Raw genomic sequence first — 7,267 nt, forward strand, 5'->3', positions numbered from 1 at the left:
GATTGTTTTGGCTTTTAGTTGTAGTAAATAAGGGCCGGAAATATGTGGCCAACGATAAACAAGACACGGTTCACGTTATTCAACTCGACTTCGCAGCTAGGCTGGACACAGTTCTATCTGCTTGGTGGGTCACACGCTTGATGACAAAACGATGCAAACAGCGCGGTGTAATTTTGCTTTCGAAGAATGGTGTAACTATCGATGGGATTGCTACTATACATTCCAAAACCCACTTGAAGCTGCGAAGTACGTGCAAATGTTCACGACGGTTTTGTTTTTTCAGCTGGGAAAGTTACCCCTTTCGACCCACCCACAAAACAACACGTCAACACACAGCGCATAGCTGTCAAACGGGTTTCACCCTTGCACTCTCTTACCGCCACCTACTTCCCCTTTCCTAACAAACAGCTGATAAACAAACCACTGTCATTTGCACTGTAGGCTCGCCCGTTGGTCACGCGTGTGACAGTTGGAGTTTTTATTTACTACAAAACTAATAAATTATTGATCATTTGTACGCCAAACTGATTAAAAATATTTCTGAAAAATTTTCAGTGATGAATTTCCATTCTGTCCATTCCCATTTCTTTGCGGGTTGGTATAACATTTTTCAACAAATCGAAACTATCTGCAGAAATGAAGCCGGCGCTGTAAACACCAGTTCAAATCGCCTCTACTTTTACGGGGCAGTTATTTGCATAGGAACACGTGTGTAGCATAAATTCTTGACGAAATTGTATAAATTTAACCAATAATTAGTTTCTTGTTCATCTTATTTTACATTCAGGTCGAAATTCATGCACTCTTACTTGCTCATTTGTTAAATGTTCCAAACAGCGAGCAGTTTTCTAGCAATTTTCATTTAACTTCCTTGCAATTTCGAAGTACAACAGATATTTAAATAAATTCAATACATTTTGCATGCCCATGTAGAGTTGGATTCTGTTTACTATAACTGCACTTTATACAATTCTTTATAAAAGAGTCTTCTATTCATTTGTAACTACTACCTTCGTTGGTTTTGTCTATATCTGCCAGGTGAAACCATCTGAATATTAGAACGGATTGAGTTATTGGAACAGTTCAAAATAATTCAATTTTAGGCAGAGTTGCAGGTATGATGCTAATGGCATTAATCTTAAGTACTGTAATGCATTATGAATCTCCATAGATTACATCACTTTAAGCATATTACTCACATGACAAGTGGCGCAGGCCTTTCCCGAATAGCGAGAAATGCAGGTCAACACTGATTCATTCAACCGGATCACCAGTGCAGACGGCATGAATGAAGAGAAACATTATCGTTTCCAACGGTAACCAGCTCCGGAGCGTAAGGTGAGATTTTCACATTCACACATCTCCTCCTGTGAACCCGTTGGTGCAGCCATCGGCATGTTTCTCGGTTTGTTGCTTTACGCCGGTGGTTCCAACGAAACGACCCAGCAACTCATCGTCCCCAGACGGGGTGGTCAGTTTGCAGGAACCATTCCGAAAGCGTAGACGTGCAGCGGTACTCTGTGAATGTGCGCTCCGTTCTCTGTGTGGCATTGAACACGGTGCACACGACAAACGACAAAGCCGCGTATTCGCGAACTCGCACTCGGTACAAGGTAATGATAAAGATCTGCTGGAGAAAGTCGGGAAAGAAATGTGATGAGAAATGGCAGAAACCAGATTTGCTTGTAGATGTGCAACAGTGTCGATCATATGATCATCTCATGTGAAGCAAAGTGTGTGATGCCGATGTCACGGAATCGTTCTCCTTACCACGCCGTTAAGATTTGCTAATTTCAAACTCGGGCTCACGGCGTAGAACCCGCTCGGTGTAGAAACAACCGTGGCAAGAAAATCAGGACAGACACCAGGCGAGAGTTAGGGCACCACAACGCGCTACGCTAAGTGAAGTCCCAGGAAAACTAGGTTAAATATTGAGTGATAAAAAAAAAACTTACATACACACACAGGCGCGCGCGAGCGCGCAAAGACTCTCCAGTACCGCTATGACCGTTTCCGCTAGATTGACTTGATACGCCGGGCACCGAATAGATCTGGACGTGAACGACTTGTTTGGGTTTTGCTCACGTGTTGCGTGCGCTACAAATGCTAGCGGCATGTTCTTATGCGCTTCGTTCGTGTGAAAGTATCGGCAAAGATCGCACGGTAAAACAAAAAATAAAACACCGAAGCATAAATCGACAAACAGCCATACGAGCGAACGACGGAGACCCATTCACTCCTTTTCACAGGCGTACTGGCCAGTTCTATGTTCGGGAAACGGTAAAAACGAATGATCGATTCAGCTACCACCAACGAATCGCCCGCTAGTTTCTTTAGAGGTTGGTGTGCAAATAAAGTGCTCACGACTTTAAATCCCGTACGGTGCGTTTTCGCCTTGTGCCAACGGTAGTGCATGGCGGCCAATGCAAATTACGGTGCGGTGTTTGAAAGCAGTCGGGGCGAAGCAGCAACGAAGCAGGGGAATGAAGTAATTCTAACGGTTCCAGGTGAAACCGCAGCCCCGTATGGACTACTTCGCGTACTAGGTAGTAGCATTGCCGCGTATCGATCGAGACATGAGTCGCCATTTTTATTTCACAACTTCAACGAACGTTTTTGGCACATCTTGGAATGCGTTCCAGCAAACCCTGCTGGAAACCCTGCTGGTGGATAAGAGAGATAAAAACGTTCAAGTGTGAAACGGATATAGAGATGGTAATTTGTTTTATTGTGCTGAAGACATTGACGCATCGTAAGGATTGTAAAACAATTAAACAAACGTGCTTTCCTTCCATTAGTACCATCAGAATGGAAATACCCCGCATCCCTTGAAGTTACCTCTCTTGGGCATCTTCATCACATTCCGATAAGATGTGTGAAGCTTATTGTACATTACTTTCTGCACATTGCAGTGGTTTATAGCAGCTCATAAAATGGAAAGTGTTGTTGCTGTTATTGGCTGCACAACTGCGTCTGGTGAAAACGGTGAACAGTTTTCCATCAATCAGTTAGACAGTAAGTTCAGACAAATGGCCAACCCCTGCAGAGGTGCTGAAGAGATGCTATGCGATACGTGAAGTTCACAAAGAGTTCGGCTGATGAAACCGTAAACATTAACCATGATCTATCGATTGACCGATTGCCGGAATTTGCCGGAATCGTTCTACTCGAAAGCTCCCGGTACGCCAGCACCCGGCTGTACCGAAGGGGACTCCATATAGTACACGGAAAGATTTGGTAAGCGGTAAGCGAGAAACCTCGCCCGCTACCAGACGAAAGGCAAACAACAAACAAGCGCAGAACGGAAAATCCAGCAAACCGAAAAGAGACCGGTCGATCGTACAAACGAGAAAGAAATGGAACGCAAGGTACACAGCACGGCGTCGAGCGTGGCCCGGCGTCCAGGCGTGGATCGGGAAAGGAATGCACGCGCCACGAACGCCGACGATCGATGGGAAGCGAAAGGTAACGAAATACCGGGTAAAGGCGTGCACGCTAGACAGAGACACCGTGCCGGCCGATGGAATGAGCAGCGGACAAAAGAAACTATGATGAGCCAGCGTCAGGGAGTCCGTCCGTGGCAGCGGCAGTATGAAAGTTTGTTAGAGAGAGTACAGTTTTCAAGCGCAATATTAAGTAACTTTACTATCGCCTCGGCTGGTACCGCATGCGGATCGCGTTTCGTTAGCTCGCCGAGCTCCTGCAGGGTTGCAGAGTGGTAAGACAATCGACGGTGACCCCATAAAACAAGGAGGCAGTCCATAGTTTGCTTCTTTAAGATCTAACCGATGGCACAGGCCTAATTTCTATCTAGACCGTATCTCCACGAATGATGCTGAACAGATTGAAAAGTGATAGTTTGTTGTGGTTGGAGTTTGCCAGGTGCCAATGGTAAATTCTTTGCCTAGACCCTGCTGGGAACGGTCAAAAGGGTACTGATTTTAGTTCTTGGACAGCAGTTAGGTGCAACACCGTAAAAGCTCGCCAGCTTGCAAATCGTCTGGAACTCTGACAGTGCGTTGTGATCTACGTGCCATTGTGTGTGCCATTTAGTGAGCTACTCCAGCACCGTATTATACCGGGGTGCTGACGTGGTGAAGATGTGCCGGTGAAGAAAGATCAGTGCCTGGTGTTATGAGCTGGAGCAAATAGTGTGCGATGCGGTTCTCCAAACGAACGTCACCGTACGTCAGCGTTCCGGACCGATCGTTGGGAGGGTATTTCTCTGCGATCGATGATGTTCCGCGTCCGTTGGCCGTGTCTGTGGCACCCAGAACCAGTTTGTGAATGCGTCCTGCAAGCGATAACTGTGAAAACGTGCATGATGAAGTGTGTTAAGTTACAGTTAGATTGTTAGCTTCCAAGATCATTTGCTCCGCCGGTAGCGCCTGAACAAGAACGCGTGCGATGGCGAGTGCTGATTGCTAAATCGCACTCATCATTAACGAGCTGTCAAGAGCAGACACGGCGGACGGTACCTCGATGTGCAGTGAGGCTTGAATGCCGACGAAGAACATCTTACCGAGCTATCTGTGTGCTTTTATAGCACTCCCAAACACTCCCCAATGCAGAAGTGGTACTTCGTCGAATTTCGCAATGTTAAGACATTACACGATATTATCCAATTTAAATTCACCAAAAACGAGCTATTTAGCCAACAGTCCAGAACTGATGTCCAAAGGTTTTAGCATCTTAATCGCCCTCGGTCACTGGTTTCACCAATCACAACCGTTGTCAGCATACCGTTCGCGATACGCGAACTGGCTGACTGATTTCTCCTCCACTCCGTTGGTTGGACGAACCAATTCACGTACGCGCAACCGTTGGCTACCGTTTTGGCTTACCGATCAAATTTTTCCTTCTGCCCTCGCTACCAGTAGCGAATTCCACACAGACACAATTTTCGTACATTCGCTTACGCTCTCATTTTCACCGGCGATGACGAAGACGACAACAATGACGATCGTCCAGTTGCCGGAAGCTTTCACCCCGAGGGGGGAGATGCGCGAGCTTTTTGACGCGCCCGATCGTACCGTGCTGTAGAGCGGCCGAACAGGAAGTGCATTACCGGATTGAAAGAGAAATGAAAATCCTCCGCCAGCACCGGGTGGCGAAAAGAAAACAGATAATAAAAAGGAAAGAGAGAAATTTTAGCAACGAAAAAAAAAACCCATCAGCAAAAATCGTCATACTGCAAGAAAGCTGCACGTATGGATGAAAGGAAAGTCTTGTCTATGTGTGTTAGCAAAAGGTCCCAAAAATCGATGTTACTGCACTAGCCACTGTTGCCCTTGCTGCATGCTGGTCCAATGTATATGCCGTCCCGGTGCCGGTGACATATTTTTTCTCTCCCCGGTCGTCTAAAGCGCCACTTAGGGGTGCGTCGTGCCGAACTCGTCTGCTTGGGAATGCGCACCCGGAAATGGGTCAACGTATTGTATCACTGCACAGGCGAAGCAACTGTCCAAACTCGTTGCCACCGGGTCCAGGTTTCCTTTCCGTAACCTTCATCCCGGTCGTCCCACAGTCCCTAGGGTTCCTCTCTCTCTCTCTCTCTCTCTCTCTCTCTCTCTCTCTCTCTCTCTCTCTCAACCCTCTCTTCCAAATGCCGACCGTGACCATGGCATAGCTTGGAGCTTTGGGCGAAGGCACACCGATACACCTGCAGCCCCGGACCGTAAACCAACACCAGCATATTATGATGCCCTTCGAATCACCCAGTCTACCGTCAAGCATTACACAGGAACGACAGAGAAAAAAAATCAAAACAACAAACCAGTCTGGTTGATGAAGATCTGGTCGATCGACGTAAGGCAGGGAACTGGAATGGGTGCCCAGAAGAAAGAATAATTTTTCAAATCTGTGTCAGAAGGGAAGCGGGATGAAAAACCGGGAGGAAGAAACAACAGTCAAGTTGTGTGTAGGTCGCCGTCCCGGGGACAGCGTGCTAGAATGGTGCATTAAACCGTCGGTGATCGTGTCTTGTAGCAGCTTTCACTAGCAAACATTCTTTTGCCGATGGTGAAATTTGTTGACCCGGTTGCCATAATGCCGATGCGAAGCGTTGGCCTTCAAAAAAAAAACGGAGCTGAAAACGACACCTCAAGCGCTGAGCTGCCCTGTGGGAACACGTGTTAGAAAAGTAGGGTAGGGGTTGGCCAAGTAACTGTCAGAACCGTTCGAACCGCAACCGCGAGAGTGGGTTGAATTCTTTGCCGCCAATTGGGGGTTTTAGAAAGTCGCAAAAACCTGTGGTGCCCTCAGAATGGTGTGTTGTTTAATTTATTACAAACCACAACTTTCACAACGTCTGATGCAATCGGATCACAACCGTATAGGTCGTAAAAAAAAATGGGGTTGTTAAAGCATCATCCATATGCAGGAATGGAGGAGGACAGTTTTATTTGACGCCATCACCCGACGGTTGCCGTCACCTGGTTGCTGGAATGTACTGCGGTGCGCTAATCGTGAAACCCGATGGGATCCGGATTCCGGTCCGGAAGAGTGTTGCACTGCTTGATAAACGCCACCGGTTGCTGTCGATGCACCAAGTCGCCTAAAGCGGGAGGTTTTTGGGGGAAAATAAAACCACAGTTAGTTTCGCTCCTACTGCGTTGCCGTTGGTAATTGGAACACATTTTCACTCGACCTAAACCGAATTTTTGTGTATGCATGGTGTGCTTATTAAATGGTACGCACCGATCGCACGGCGTACGCGATCCCGCGATCAATAATTCACACCAAACGGGCGGACGAAGCGGACGGTGAAGACGTTAAACTTTCTGTGATAGTTCACTTCCGGCCGAACGTTTCGAGGCCAGCGCGGAATTGTTTGGATACTTTTCTTTTTAACTTACATTTTTTTTGTGTGTGATGCAGCCGGTCTCCGGTGAATGTGGTGAACCATTTAATGAGTCATTTAGCGCAGTAAGAAACGTGTGATGGAGTTAAAAACGCTAAAGTTTTAAAAAAGACTGTAACAGTTGGGAATTTAGTTGGTTATGCATGTGTGATGTGATATTTTCAGTTATAAGAAAAAAAACCTATAACACAGTGATATAAAACAAGGCAAAATCAACAATTTGATGAAAATCAATGGATAAATTGTAAGGACTTGATTAAACTTCAGTAACAAAACTAATGATCTTCTCCGTACACTTTCGTTTTGCAGTGTTATTGATCATCGTTTACCGTCCTTATAGTTTGTGTTAAATACCGCAAGTTACGAAGTGTTTATGTGACAAAAAGAAAGCACGAGTGCTGCATA

This window comes from Anopheles marshallii, chromosome 2 (assembly GCF_943734725.1).
Source record: "Anopheles marshallii chromosome 2, idAnoMarsDA_429_01, whole genome shotgun sequence".
NCBI classification, from domain to species: domain Eukaryota; kingdom Metazoa; phylum Arthropoda; class Insecta; order Diptera; family Culicidae; genus Anopheles; species Anopheles marshallii.